This window comes from Pantherophis guttatus, chromosome 5 (assembly GCF_059756535.1).
Source record: "Pantherophis guttatus breed Tessera chromosome 5, ASM5975653v1, whole genome shotgun sequence".
NCBI lineage: Eukaryota > Metazoa > Chordata > Lepidosauria > Squamata > Colubridae > Pantherophis > Pantherophis guttatus.
The window spans coordinates 36,510,062-36,526,790 of NC_142067.1; the positions used below are offsets into that span (position 1 = coordinate 36,510,062).

Here is a 16,729-nt window from a genome sequence, read left to right on the forward strand (position 1 = left end):
TACATATATATATATATATATATATATATATATATATATATATATATATATATTATTTTCAAAGCAGAAAGGATGAAGGCCTTGAAAAAATTACAGTGGGATTATACAGGCTTCATTTTCATTTCATACAGGCGACATCATTTTCAGGGACACAATGGCTCAGCAGTTAAAGACGCTAGGGTTATCTGCTGGAAAATCAACAGCCCAGGTTCAAGACCTGAGTGCCATGTGACAGGGTGAACTTCCATTATTCCTGCCCATCTAGAAATTTGAAAGCATACAAATGAGAGTGGATACCTTCGGTGAGAAGGTAACAGCATATACATATGCCTCGGTGTATAGTCATGCTGGCCACATGACCACGGAAGTGTCTTCGGACAACTGGCTCTCAAAGTTAAGAAACAGAGTTGGACACGACTGGACAAGGGAAACCTTTACCTTTATACATCACACTCAGTAGCATGGGAAAGCAAGAGACTAATTTGACTACATTCAATTTAAGTTAATAATTTCATTTTATTCATATTAAGTAATAATTGGGAACCTGCAACTTTCAAGACAAGCCAAAACACTGAGCTTCTCCTTGACTATGGAGCTTCTAGAAGCATAGTACAGCAGCATTTAGAAACATGGGCGAAGGGGGAAATGTTCAAGAATTAAGGAACTGCATCTTAGCCTCCCAAATCTCTAAAAGGGATCAGGAAATAAAGCCATTACATCATTCTAATGTGTTGCATGAACCCTGTTCACAGTTTAGGATGAATTTTTTAACCAAATATTTAACCTCAAATTGTGTCTTCAACAAACTATGTTTTTATCCAGACTAAAATAAGGGGCATATATGCTATTGCTTGTGCAACCCATTCAGATAGATTACTATGAGAATGCATATGACCATATATAGACTTGGGACAATACTTACCGTACAATGAAAGCTGCAATAGTAGCTGGCTAGGGAATTCTGGAAATTGAACTCCACCCATCTTAAAGGTGTTGAGGTTGACACACTGAACAAGAAGAATGTAAGAAAAATTCTTTGAATTATTACAAAGTAATGATTTAGACTAGCATATTATCATCATAGAATCTAAATGCATGCTTGTAAAATACCATCTATTCAATTATGAATAAAATAATCCCTTCCTTACATTCATTTCATCTACCATTTTATTTCTCACATAGTCCAGACTGATGCTTCTAAAAACTGCATGAAGATCCTAGGAATAACAATTTTTCCTCCAGACGTTTGCACCAAATAGCATCATGGATTAAATAGCTAAAATAGCAATAGCAATAGCAGACTTATATGCCACTTCATAGAATAGAATAGAATAGAATAGAATAGAATAGAATAGAATAGAATAGAATAGAATAGAATAGAATAGAATTCTTTATTGGCCAAGTGTGATTAAACACACAAGGAATTTGTCTTGGTGCATATGCTCTCAGTGTACATAAAAGAAAAGATACATTCGTCAAGAATCATAAGGTACAACACTTAATGATAGTCATAGGGTACAAATAAGCAATCAAATCATATTAGGAAACAGTCAATATAAATTGTAAGGTTACCAGCAACAAGGTTACAGTAATACAGTCATAAGTGGGAGGAGATGGGTGATAGTGCTTTACAGCACTCTAAGTGATTTACAGAGTCAGCATATAGCCTCCAACAATCTGGGTCTTCATTTTACCAACCTCGAAAGGATGGAAGGCTGAGTCAACCATACAGATAGTCTATTTAGTCCAACATCTTGCTCATTTAAAACAGCCCAGACAGAAGGATGTTTAGCTATCTCCTAAATATATCCAATACAGAGAAACTGATCAGCTCTCTGGTAGTTGATTCCACTGTTGAAATGTTCTATTAGAAAGTATTTTCTAATGTTCAGTCAGAGTGTCTTCCTCTAGATCAAATCCATTGTTCTGTTATCTTGCCCTTATAAAGAAGTCTTGACCTTCTTCTGTGTCACATGAGGTATTTGAAAAATGTTCTTATCGCCCCATCAACCATCTGTTCTCAAAGCTAAATATACCCAATTCCTTCAATCACTGTACATAGGACTTAGTTTAGTCCCTGATCATCCTCACTGTCCTTTTCTAAACCTATTCTAATTGTCCTGAATCCTTCTTAGTATGATAAGAACTGGAAATTGAAGAAGGGATCTCATCTTCTTCAGGATAAAGAACAATTATTTTCTACAATAAAAAAATTATAATTTTTTTGAGGCATCCTAAAGATTAAACATTAATGAATTCACAAATAAATGAGGGATGAAAGTTCAAATTATAATATCCAAGATTTTGTTTTTTAGCAAATTTTTAATCTGCATTAAAAAGAGTCTTGTGTAATTCTGTCTTTCTTCTTTGAGCCCTACAGTGAGGAGATTGAAATCTCTCTCTCTCTTCCACTCTCTCTTTCTTCCTATATATAGCGTCTCTGTCTATATATTAATTTAAATATGAATATAAATTAAAAGGATCTATGAAAGTTAGATGTCATGTCTTGCCCACATAATATAAAGGCCAATACAATCAGGTGCAATAGATTTAATTGCTAAACTATCCTTAAGCATGCCACAGCTTCTTGTAATATATACTTCCAAATTTATAATCTTTGTAACATCAATGAATGGCTTTTGATTATATATCTCAATAAATAACAACACTCTCAAAGATGCTGATTATAGAGATGCAGCATCAAACTATTAGAATAACCATCAGCATATTTGTATTTACATTGTTCAAAGGCTAAATAACCTGAATTACAAAGTATACATATACATTATTATAGACAAGGAATTGTTTACAACTGATATGAGATACTGATACGGTACAAAGGAATTTCTGTGCTTTTGTGGAAGACACAAAGGAATCCAGATTCCTTTGTATCTGTACCCTATCAACACCCCATATCAATTGTAAACAATTCCTTATCCATAATAATGTATATCAGGGGTGAAATCCAGCAGGTTCTAACAGGTTCTGCAGAACCGGTAGCGGAAATTTTGAGTAATTTGGAGAAGCGGCAAATACCATCTCTGGCTGGCCCCAGAGTGGGGTGGCAATGGAGATTTTGCAGTATCCTTCCCCTGGAGTGGGGTGGGAATGGAGATTTTGCAGTATCCTTCCCCTGCAACACCCACCAAGTCACACCCACCAAACGACACCATGCCCACCAAGCCACGCCCACAGAACTGGTAGTAAAATAATTTGAATTTCACCACTGATGTATATGTATACCAATAGTGGGTTCCACTTACCTTCGCTACCAGTTTGGAACTGGGAGCGTGCACATGCGCATAACCTTCTGCGCATGCACAGAGCATTCATGATGACATCCGGATGGGTGGGCAGAGCCTCCAGCCACCACCACTACCGGTGTGCCCAAACTGAGGTAAACTGGTAGAAACCCATCACTGATGTGTACTTATCTTCAATTTTTTAATCTTATAAAAGAACTCTGTTGCTTAATCTTTGTCTGTTATTTGATCTTGATAGCAAGAAACCAGTGATGCACTGTAAATTGCTAGATTCAGTAAAATTATGGTTAGTATTTTTAGGTGAGTTTTTCTACCACAGTACAAAGGCAAATTTCTCTTGTCCTATATTTGTGCATTTGAATAATTTTACATTTGATTTTGTTGCTCTCAGCCCATGTCCCACAGATATTAGGAGCCAGGTAAATTGCTCCTTTTAGTGGTTATGTTATGATACTTGGTACTATTTTATATTTTGGATTTTATATTTATTTATTTATTATATATATATTTAATATTATATGGTTTAGGTTTGTTGGTTTGGTTTTGGTTTACTGTTCGTTTGTTGCACTGTACACTACCCAGAGTCACATTATTTGAGCTGGATAGTCTTATAAATCTAGTTAATATTATTATTATTATTATTATTATTATTATTATTATCATCATCATCATCATCATCATCATCATCATCATCATCATCATCATTTATTAGATTTGTATACCGCCCTACTCCTGAAGGACTCAGGGCGGTCAACAGGCACAAAATAAAACACATAAATACAAAAGTTAAAAAACATAATTAAAACCAAATTAAATAATTTCACCCAAGACAATTAAAGTTCCCAATAATTTAAAAAACAAATTGGAGCCTCTGGGTGCTCCTTAAGGGGAGCCCATGTAGAGAGCATTACAATAGTCCAGGCGGGAGGTGACGAGGGCATGAGTGACTGTGTGTAGGGAGTCCTGATCCAGAAAGGGACGCAACTGGCGAATCAGGCGAACCTGATAAAAGATCCTCCTGGTCACAGCCGTCAAGTGCTCTTCTAAAGACAGCCGTGAGTCCAGGAGGATGCCCAAGTTGCGAGCCCTCTCCGTGGGGGCCAGCGATTCGCCCCCAATAGTCAGCGATGGCGTCAACTGACTATATTGGGACGTCGGAAACCACAGCCACTCGGTCTTGGATGGTTTGAGCCTGAGCCTGTTCCTCCCCATCCAGATCCACACGGCCTCCAGACACCGGGACATCACTTCAAGGGCATCGTTGGGGTGGTCCGGGGTGGAGATGTACAGCTGGGTGTCATCAGCATACTGGTGGTACTTCACCCTGAAACCACGGATGATCTCGCCCAGCGGCTTTACATAAATGTTGAACAAAAGGGGCAAGAGGACCGACCCTTGTGGCACCCCACATATGAGGGGCCTCGGGGTTGACCTCTGCCCCCCTGCCAACACAGACTGCAACCGGCCGGAGAGAAAGGAGGAGAACCACCATAGTACAGTGCCCCCCACCCCTAACTCTTCCAACCGGTGCAGCATGATACCATGGTCAATGGTATCAAAAGCCGCTGAGAGGTCTAACAGGACCATGACAGAGGAGCACCCCCTGTCCTGAGCCCTCCAGAGATCATCTACCAACGCGACCAATGCCGTTTCCATGCTGTACCCGGGCCTGAAGCCCGACTGGAATGGATCCAGATATGTCGTTTCATCCAGGTGCTGCTGAAGCTGTTGCGCAACCACACTCTCGACAACCTTCACCACAAAACGAAGGTTGGAGACCGGACAATAATTAACCAACATTGCTGGGTCCAGGGAAGGCTTCTTGAGGAGAGGCCTCACCACCGCCTCTTTCAAGGCGGCGGGGAAGTCACCCTCACCCAGCAAAGCATTTATAATCCCCTGGAGCCAGCCTCGCGTCACCTCCCGGGAAGCCAGTACTAACCAGGAGGGACACGGGTCCAATAAACAAGTGGTCGCGTTCAGTCTGCCCAGAATCCTGTCCACGTCCTCAGCGGTCACAGGATTACCTCCATTTATTATGGATCCTGTGACCTCAGGGGTCACAGGATCCATAATAAATGAATGGATATGTTATAAGTAAATTTTTATGGCAAGATGATTTTGAATTTTATTTCAAACTTCTACAATATTAGCTGTCCCACCCAATTTTGTTTTACTTGCAAATATGAAAAGCATAAAATTGATCTGTTTGTCATTAGTGAACATATTGAAGAATAATGGATCTAGGAGCAAACTCTATTACATGAATATCTTGAACATCTCTTGGCCAGATAGTTGGGAAACCACTGATTAATATATTTGGAGTATGGTTTTGGAGCCAGCTGTATATGTACTTCATTGTACTCAAGACAATGATTGCTTTATGTTCAGATAGATTTGTATAAATACGTTTTTAAGCAATATAAGCTACTGGCAATTACCACATCTTAAAGTAATGAAAGTATGTGCAGGCACTATAAATTTCTTTTCATCTTTCTTGAATCTGTCATTTTTCAATCTCGTGGGATTGTCTTGTGTCTTTTGTAGTTCCTCTGCGGTATTTGATAGTAAGCACTAGAAATGATTGATGGCTTTTCTCATGATTGTAGCTTTTATTTCCATTGCTAATGTGTTGGGAGTAGAGAAATCCTTCAACTTGAATACTGTAAAGATACATTGAGAAATGGGTTGAAAGCTTGTTACTGAAGCAGGCAGGCAAATAAACTTTTTAAATTAGATTTTCTAGTTTTCAATATAAGTAAGAATTTTTCATTACAATTTTTTAAACTATCGGTTTTAAGCATTTTTTTATTCAATTGTGTTATGCTGTTTAACATTCATTTGTAGTCACCACCATTAACATTTGCAGTGATAAAGACAGATTGTGCCTTATGATGTGTAATTATAGATCATGTTAGTGGCAATAGATTCTTTCAAGAAGTTTTTTTGGGAAAAGGGAAAATTCAATTGAGTGTTCCTAAAAATACATTAAAAGAATGATACATTCTTTCAACTGTAAAATACGTTTTAAAATTGTCAATAGAGATCACATTTGCTTTGTTTTTAAAGATGTAATGGGCAAATGGTATGATATATTTTCACGGGCAAAGGGAAAATAAATCAGCTGCCCACCTTAGGTCTGTAGGTTTTAGTCACTGATTAAATACTAGTGGTTATGGTTATTTTTTTAAACATCAAAATGTATTGTTTATATCAGGGGTCTGCAACCTTAAATACTCAAAGAGCCATTTGGACCTGTTTCCCACAGAAAAGAAAACACTGGGAGTCACAAAACCTGGGTGGGCGATGTCACTCACTTCCACCAGTCACATGACCCCCTCCCTAGCCACATCTGCCCAGCTGATCATTAGGGCAGAGAATCAGTTGTTAAAAAACACCGGGGACCACAAAATCCTTTTGACATCTCTCTCTCTCCCTTCTCTCCCTCTCTCCCCCTCTGTATCTCTGTATGTCTCTCTCTCTCTCCCCCTCTCTCTGTATCTCTCTGTCTCTGCCCTGGCCGCTTCTCCATCCCCCGCCATCCCCCTTACCTTCTCAGGCCAGGTGAGGAGTGACTGGGAGGGGAGGGCGGGGCCAGCCAATGGTGGGATCACTTGACAGGGAGCCACAGCAGAGGTCTCAAAGACCTGCATGTAGCTCTGGAGCTGCAGGTTGCTGACCCCTGGTTTATATAGATGCAAATGTATCTTGAGCAAAGCACTTAAAAATAGGAGTATGTTTCATTGAGTGAAAATATTACTTGCCTCATTATAGATATTAACATCATTCTACATCTCTTACCAAACACAGATGTCACCATAGCTTAAATTATCATTTAAAATGTCTAGTGCAATAAATCTGTAGCTGCATATTTCTTACACGTGGTCCAGACCCTTTTCTTCAAAGATGTTCTTCGGGTTCAGGGATTTGATTTGCCAAGCAACAGTAGCCAGTTGCTTGGAAATTTGTTATTATTTTCTTCTTCACTGCGAAAATGTGGCAAGAAAAGCACGAGAGAGACATATTGCCCTATTGGAGGGAACAATCCCTCCAATGGGATCAATGGAAAAATGGAATGCAGTAAGGATAATAATAAGAACACATAACCATGCACAAATGTTATACAGTTTATGAAATATGAAGTAGCTATAGAAGTGATGTAATCTTTCTTACGATGTCAATTGAATAACTTACTGCTGATGTGGCATCTGTTATAGCCCAGGACTTAAGAAATTCCTGGTTTCGTGTTTCCTTAGGCTGACATTCCATTGGTTCAGTTAAAGGAGCTTCTTCAGAGTGAGAGTCTGAGTCCTGAGCCATGACAGTATCCAAGCAAATACCGTTCAATAAATTTATTTTAATTTATTCTTGTTCTATCATGCATTTGACAAAAATTATTTTTGCAAGATTCTTGCACTTATAATGCAAGAATCTGAAATTTTTAGTAGATTCCTTGTAAAGAAACATTTTTACATAATAGCTATGTTCATTATTAAAAAAAACCTTGCAAAACTAGAGATAAATATAATTTACTCATAAATTATACAAGAATTTGGTGATACATAATACTTAATGATTTTCTGTACATATAGTTATTATATATATAAATTTATATTCACTGATAAAGAAATAAAGGGAGACTAGTATAGATCTATTTCAAGCTATTTAGCTCTCATCTGCCATACCCTTACTTGGATTCAAACTTATTTGAATCCAATACATGTATTATTTGAATTCCTTATGTTATTTTCTTTGCAACCATTTTCTTGGAGGATAGAAGAAAAAATATGGGTGTCTGTCTGAAATGATAAATTAATCCTTGTTTTTCATGAACAAAATTCGAAGCCACACCATTGATGAATTTCAAACACAATATTGGCATCAGGGCCAAAAAAAGATCCAAAATAGTGAATAATATTCTGAGTTCTCCAGACTCTAGAAAATTTCAGCGCTTCTTCACCTCCATCCTTGTTTACATGTTTGCTGATTTTGTTTAAACTGGTATTGCCCAAGTGTATTTTTTTCTACCATTTTAAATCGAGACCATTTTCTTATATATTTACTTAATCTCTAGCCAATAAATAGCTCAAAACCCCAGACAATTCCTAATGAAATGAATGGGAAAAATGCAACGAAGAAGCTAAAATAAGAATGTTCCCTTTGATGAGGTAAAGCTTCAGCTGCTCCCGTCCTTAGCTCTTGCCATTGTTGGCCTGAAGTCCAAAAAAGAGATAGAGCATCACATACAGCTTAGCACAGCTGAGCCTCAAAAACGTCTGTTCCCACAGGAAAATAATAATAGGGTGATATTCAAACCAGTACATGCTGAGTGTTTGGAAAGGATTTAGTTAACAAAAAGCCAGTCACATCTTGCTAGCCCACCTTGACTGGTGGACAAATAGGTAATTTTGCAAACATTTAGTAAGGCAATAATTTAGAAGAGGAAAAATGAATTTCAAACTATGTAACTGGAAGGAAAGGAGATTAATGAAATATAGACTAGGTAAATTATGAAGTGGGTTGCTAGGCTATGAATTATGTCAATAATTTATATATACAACTTTTTATAACAAATTCATCATTTTTTTATTTAAGAACCACCCATTTTTCTCACAGATGGATTCTGGGGGGTGTACAATAAAATATTAACAGCATAGGAAACAATATGTAAAATTTAAAAGAGCCATGGAATGTTAAAAAATGATTAAAAGTCTGGGGATGACTTTCAGGCACCACTGCATACTCTTTTACGCACTCCAGGCAAGGGCAGTGGTGGGATTCAGCCAGTTCACACCAGTTCGGGAGAATCGTTAGCTAACTTTCTGAGTAGTTCAATGAACCGGCTGTTGGAAGAAACATCCTTTCGTTTTTCCCACCTTACAGAGTTAATCCTATCAGGAAGGAAGGAAGGAGACATTCTGCTGTGCCTTATCTTTATTGCCCTGCTTAAGTGTTTTCAGAAACTGCCTCTGCAGTTAAGCCTGTTACATTGTAACAGCTAATGGTTCTTGGCAGTAGGTAATGTAGCCTGAGCTGCTTCTCTAGAGGTTTTTTTTTTTCCTTTGCTGGTATTTTTATTAGGGGCTTGACTTTCTTAAAGGGGAAGGGTTATTTTAAGCTGTTTACACTGCTTTACTGGTTCCTGGCACTGTCCTTTTGGGGTGTACTTCCAAGAGGCAGGATGCAAGCTTGGCACTGATATTTTTACTGCCTTCCTGAGGGCATATGATCTTAAATCTGGATGATTTCCTTAGGATCTCTTGTGAGGTGAGTGAGACCAGCCAGTATCTTTAAGTGGTGCAAATGCATCTAAGGATTGCTTCCCCTGGGTGGGAAAGGGTGCTTTGTCGATTCGCTGAGCACAGTAGTCTCTTGTCTATGAGGATTCTTCAGTCATCCAGGTCAAAAAAGAGGCAACTGGACTTTCTTGGTTTCCAGAAAGTCCAGTTGTTTCTTGGAAAAGCACCTTTGGGACAGGAGTTTCTTGCATTGCTTCAGAGTGGCCAAGGCATATGATTGCTCACTGATAGTAAGATTAAAAAAAAATGGAGGTAGGGGTGTGGATCTTCCCTCCAATTCCTTTTAGTTTTCTCTCATGATAATAAGGCTTAGTAACATGGCACCAGGCTAGAAGTTTATTTAGATATCTGTACATGTACTAATTTTATTGTGATCCTGACAAGCTTGGGAGGGCAAAGACCTGAACCTGGATCCCCTATATACTTTGTTAATTTGTCTCTTTAGCTCGGCATTTTGTAGCCCAAGTGTGCCCACCCACTTTCTGGAGAGCTTAAATGAAGTCTCTGCTAAAGGGTTTCACTTTATGAGCAAGAGTTGGCTGCTGATAGTTATTGATACATTTTAACTATTTTAATTCTTCTATTTTAATTAATAGCTCTGGCACCCTGCCTGATTTGTAACTCTGGATTGCAGGTATTTCTGCTGCTGCTGATATTTAGACAGAATGGTTTAGGTTTCCATGATGGCTGTGACTGTCATGGATCTTCAATCTATATTCCCACATTTCTAATCTAATGATTGGTATTTAGGGTATTTTTGCAAACAAAGAAGCCTTCTGTAGTTTTGTACAAATAATCCTTGACTTACAACAGTTCACTTAGTGACCATTGAAAGTTACAATAGCACTTTAAAAAGTGAGTTATGACCATTTTTCACAGTTACAAGCATTGCAGTATCCCCACAGTCATGAGAGGCTGAGCGAGGCGAAGTGCCCCTTGACATGAGTGACATCAAGTTGGCCACACCTACCCAGTCACATGACCATGCAGCCGTTCATTAGGGCAGAGAACAAGTTGTTAAATTTTTTGAATCCCACCACTGAGCAAGGGTGCACAGCCATGTTTTTATGTCTTTATGGAAGACCAAGAGAATGGCATACGCTCCATATTTCAGACCTTGGTCAATTGTCTGAATGCAATAGTTAAGCTCCAAGTTGGACTTTTCTTCCTTAGTCATCTACTACTGGTTGAAGAAAGCTGGCTGCCTTGGGGTCCTTTTATTGCTGATTGAGCATCATGTCAGTTTATGATACATATATTGAGTGATGTTCTATGCTGACAGAACCAAGGTTAATTGGCCTATTGTTCTATGGAGGTGGATGTCACATGGTTGGAATGATTAATGACAACAGATGCTCTGGTCAGTAAGTAACGAACTTACATATATGAGCTGGCCTTATGATGTGATGCTGCTTTGAGTGGATTTTTTTGGATTCTGTCTAACTGAATTAACTTATAAAGAGTGTGTAACTTTCCTTGCCATGCAGTGAGAGGTGTTTGGCAATAAAGTCCTATGAAATTAGAGATTGTCACTTACCTAATAAATTTGCATGCAGAAAAGCCAAATGGTTTCCTTTCAGATATTTATGGACTTTGACAAGGAAAACAGGATGCTAATGCTGAAGTCAGCAATAGCTGGGCCTTGCATTGGTAACTCCAATGAAAGGTGGCACTTTTTTTTTATTGGACATTGAGGATGTGAGTATTACTACACTCTTAGAGAAAATAAGCTTTTCCACTGTATTTTCTTTTCTTTGCAAATCCAAAATAACAGACCACAAAACAGTTGAGGATTCCATTTGGTTAACAGGCTAGTGTCATGGAAAATGTTGCAGGAGAATTGAGGGGACAAATGGCTCCCTGAATGAAACATTGAAAAAGACATTACATTGGCACATGTGTGAGAAAAGGAGGGGTGTTAAATGAACAGCTTGCTTCATGCATCTTTTCAGAATCTTAAAAAGGCCTTTGTGAGCATTGAAGTTAGCATTTACTAAATAGGAAGTAAGAGGAATTTCTATAATAGAAACAATAGAAAGGTAATAGGAAGATAAAATTGTTAAATAAAATTTGAGTGCAGAAAAATAGAGCAGAAATTGATACAATATTCTAAAACTGAAAGTGAGAAATTCAAAGATGTCCTTATAGATTGGTTAGCAGTGAGGTAAATTGAGATTTTGCTATGTTCAAGTGCTATGTTGTATAGAATGACCCCTTGATATATTTAAATGCAATTCTGCACAAATAACAGTAGTCATGATGAAAGACACATGTGTCACATGTGGGTCAATAATTTTCCAAAACAGTCTAAATACTTTCTTGAGTTCAAAAATATTGATCACAACATCTATTAATAGAATATAGTTTGCTCAGAAGCATTAAAATCATAAACAGGGAGTTTTGCCACATCTAATATAGAGTCATACAAGGTAAAGCTCTCTAAAAGGAAGGCAAAATATGGTGTAAGGAATTTAGTGGGGCCATAAAGTTTAGGAACAAGAACAGAACATGTTTCTATAGAGGATAAATTATGTTTTGGAAAGTGCTACTGATGTTCTTCCACACAAGCGTCTTTCAAATAGTCACCAAAAGTTGGACTTACCTAAGTGACAATGAAATAATTTTCTTTCCTCTCATAGCTTGGCAAATCCACTCATCAGAACGCTTTCCATTTTCCTCCTGTAAACTATTGATAAACAGAAAATTAAAATTAATTCCAGCAGCTTAGTCCCATGTTACTTAAACACTAACTACCTTTATTGTAGGATACAATACATAGGTTTCTCCTCTCTTACTTCCACCTCCCCATCTGTATTACAATCATAAAAAAGAATTTTTTACACAGGGAACAACACTATTAACACACTGGCAACACTCTGGGAAGTGTAAGTCATTTGAGAGATTTGTGTAAGGCTGCCACATAGCCATAAATGCCATATTTTGGCATTTAAGAAATAGAATGGTAGCTATATATATGCACATGCCTTTATAATCTGAGATGACACACTGAAACTATCTTCCTCGACTTTTAAAATTCATTATTCAGATGACTCCAGATGTTAAGTTAAATCCCTAGCATCTTTGTAAATACAAATCATTTCAGTGTTCCTGAGCAGAATTTTATTTTTTATTTTTATGAAGGTCATCTTGGTTTTTTCCCCAAACAACTTGGGTTTCTGTATTATTAGGTTGTCTGTCCCATGTGTTCAACTCTGTAGAATGGAAAGCAATATTCTCTGCACATATTTATAGTTACCCTTGGGGTTCATCTGCATCTGAAGAAAAAGAAAACCTTCTGTCTTCACTCTTGTCACCATGTCCCCTTTGCCAAAGTTGATCCTTTATAATGTCAATTAAATAGTCATAAGGACATTTAAAACTTCAGGATTAACAATATTGGCCAATGGTATCTCGCACAAAATGTTCAGCAGACATTATTTCCCAAATAAAGGCAGATGTGTTTGTTTTAATAAACTTTTGTTCAGAAAAATGTCCATTAAGGAAACAAAACTTTTTCCAAAGTTCACCAAAGTCATGTCTAGTTCAAGAAGATGAATCTGATAACCTCAAGCCCTAGAGCAAACACTGATTTATTTAGAAGATATACATTCCACTTTTAATAAAAATAATAAAGATGGGCGATATGGCTTCCTAACTTGCAGGATAGGTGCTTCATGTCTCTTCCTAAGACTTAATGTGTAGCTCTCAGTTTTTGGATCAGATATTATCAATTTTTTTACCGTATTTTCTGGCGTATAAGACGACTTTTTAACACATGAAAATCTTCTCAAAAATCGGGGGTGGTCTTATACACCGGGTGTCGTTCTCCTGTAACCAGGCAGACTAGTCCGAAAGGCTCTGATGAGCCAAGCTCTGACCATCCCAGCTGAGTTGCCTGCTAATCGGCAGCAAAAATCCACCCCCCTCCAGCTTGCTTACCTTAGCTGCTAGTCGCAACGCTTGCCTTGCTTCGCTTGCCCACAATCCATTGCATCAGCAAGCAACTGAATCTCTCTGCCTGCAATCAAGCAGGCAGGGAGTTGTGGACTTCAACTCTCAGCATTCCTCAGCCAGCAAAGCAAAGCTGGCTGAGGAATTCTGGGAGTTGAAGTCTACAAGTCTTAAAGTTGCCAAGGTTGAAGACCCCTGTTCTATTGGGTAAGATTTTTTCCCCTTTGGGAGCTTTAAAAAAAAATAGTTAATTGGGGTTTTTTTTTAGTTGTTCTTTTTTTAGACCCAGCCATTTAAAGTTTCGGAAGTTTTAAATTTAGCTGCTTTCATATAAAAATAAAAATAAATTAAAATAAAATAATATTTGTGCAGCTTTCTGAGATTTAGTGTGTTTCTGTAATGTTTCACTCTAAATACACAAACACACAAAATCTCACAAAGCTGTATGTGGAATTGAAATCAAATCTGATGTTTTTAAATTTTTATTTGGTGTGCGTTGGAAGAGGGGTAGTCTTATATGGCAATTATAGCCCAAACCCTATATTTTAACAGGAAAAGTCGGGTATCGTCTTATACGCCCAGTCGTCTTATACGCCAGAAAATCCGGTACATTAAAATTAAAATAAGTGATTTTAAGCACAGATAAGGTGGTAAGCAATAAAAAAATAAAGAGTGTTTATCAGTAAAGCTTTCCTTTGTGATAAATGAAGCTCTTTAAAAAGAAAAAAAGTATGTGGGCTTTTTGGGGAAAAAAAGGGGGATTTTCAAGATATTCAAGCTGAATAATGGGGTTCCACAAATCTGCAGCTACAGAGCCTAGCATGGATCATGTCCTATTGTAGATTGTGGAACTTCAGGATTTTAGCTGGACTTCTCATTTGTAACCTTGCCTCCCTTGTTGATATCTTTGTAATATTATAATATAGGTTATAAAGTGATAAAATGAATTAAAGCCTTAAAACAACAATGGCGTCTCGTATTCATTTTATATGAAACAAGATCAATGATGGTCAAATGTTTTACAAAAAAGGTACAGTCTTTTTTTGCATGAGCACAATGGGATAAGAGAAAAGGCTCCAGAAATTTGGTAGCGTAGCAATATTGACTTCACTGACTAGAGTTAGCATGTAGATTTAAGTATATTCAATTAAAAAAGATTGCTGAGAACCTATTTTTCAGGTCTCAATCTGCCAACTTTTTGAATCAATACTTCCATTCAGAATAATCACAAGGTGATTGCAGTCTGCCAAATGGAGAAGACAGCAAGGTCTACAAAACATATCTTTAAAAGGAAAATATGCTTACTTTCTTACCACAACACTTGAAGGGTTAAAAAAAGAGCCATCATGAGGGTTTCATACAACCACAACAATCTGAAATATCCATATTTTCAAAGCCAGACCACACTGACATCCATTTATGGCAGCCTAATTGTCATGAGCATAACCAAGGCTAGGTAAAGACTACACAAAATGGATCTCACTTATTTAAGGGGAAAGTACATTTAGTAACAACAAAGGCATTTGCATTTTACAGAAAGAAAGCCCAATAACAAATCCTGTTTGTAAATCTTGAGTTTTCCCACTACTTCTTACACTGCTGAACTTAAGGGGCTGCTGATGGTGGAGGAACTATTTAGGAGAAAACGACGGAGTAGAACTTTTCAGCTGAAATGCTAAAAATACTAAATACTAAAAATAACTGTCTGAAGCAAACACATCAACTGTAAGATACATTGAAATAAATAGGATGTAAATTAGATCTAATGTCTTTTTTACTGGCTTCAGCACTTCTTTGATTCTCAGAAATGTTGGGTTCATGCTCTGTTCACTATAATTCAAGTACAGTAACATGTTCATTAGAAGGACTTCTCCATTTAATAAGATTTATTGTCAAATAGGCAGTATGATATCACTGTCTATTTGCTTTCCAACCATTCTCCATCAGGAAAAAGAAAAACTACTGTGAAACCAACACGTTTACCTTTTGCTCCAACTGCAATGACAGTAAATGCCATTCCAATGAAGAGCCACCAGGTAAAAAGACAGATACAATAAAGACTAGCTAGATTGATGTGGAGTATATTGAATACTACTGGATTTTCTTCCTCCCTGTATGTTAGCAATGGGTGGAGAGGAGGGGGAGAAAAGCAAATATGCTTCTTTTCTTTGCTTCTCATTGACAATGCTGATGACAGCTGTGTTTATCAGTCTGTAGGCAGTATGTGCATAGCATTCTTGAGTATCGCAAAGCTTTCTCAAATCATTTCAATCATCATCAGTACAATCTTACAGGATAAGCCATTATCACTAACATCACCAGACTGGACATGGGCTTTAATTTAATGTTTATATTAATCTGAATAAGATTAATTTGAAACTTATAAACAGACCCAACATTTTCTGCCACTGATTTCACCTGCGTGAAGAAAGATATTTGGGCTAGGCTTTAGCAAGTTGCATTTTGTGTAAGAAAATAATAAAAGATTTTTTTTTAAAGGATGCGTTAGAAGAACATTGATTACTTTTTTTAAAAAAAATTGATTTATATGCTGCCCTTTTCCGGACACTCAGGGCAGCTTACAATGCGTTAAGCAATAGCCTTCATACTTTTGTATATTTTATACAAAGTCAGCTTATTGCCCCCACAAACTGGGTCCTCAATTTACCTACCTTAGAAAGGATGGAAGGCTGAGTCAACCTTGAGCCTGGCAAGATTCGAACTAGCAGTAATTGCCGGCAGCTGAATGATAATAACAGGCTATTAGTCTGCTACGCCACCAGGCTCTGTGGAAAAGAACAATTTTATTGCGATTAGTTATCCAAATATATTTGATGGCTATCTGCCAAATTTAAATCTGCTCAATTCTAAAATCTTTCATTTTAGAATTGAGCATTTGCATAAAAAAACAACCAAATATCAAGCTAGAGGATTAGAATCTGTGACCTTCAAATATAAATTTATAACGTTGACATTTACAGATGAATTTCTTAGGTTAATTAAATGACACACTGTGTACGATATTAACCTCAGCTGAACATGTATTTTTTCAGTCTTTCTTAAAAAATATGTCCTAGAAAATCCTTGTTTGATCCCTGTGTATCCTGCTTACTTTGCAATATTTTCAGTTCCTTAGATTCCAGAGGTTATGAATGGATAATAAAAGTATAAGTGGGCTCTTAAGAAGGCAATAGAAAACTATAATAAGAAAACTAT

At 37.3% G+C, this 16,729-nt stretch overlaps 1 long non-coding RNA gene across 1 annotated transcript in view; it reads right to left on the bottom strand.

Annotated features, from left to right (window-relative positions):
* Positions 1 to 16,299, bottom strand: part of LOC117664389 (uncharacterized) — a 58,622-nt gene extending 42,323 nt beyond the window's left edge. The window contains exons 1-3 of the long non-coding RNA XR_004591028.3: positions 16,186 to 16,299; positions 12,165 to 12,248; positions 923 to 1,007 (exon numbers count right to left, since the gene is read on the bottom strand). This is a non-coding gene — a long non-coding RNA (uncharacterized LOC117664389). The remainder of the gene's footprint in view (positions 1 to 922; positions 1,008 to 12,164; positions 12,249 to 16,185) is intronic.
* Positions 16,300 to 16,729: the final 430 nt, after the last annotated feature.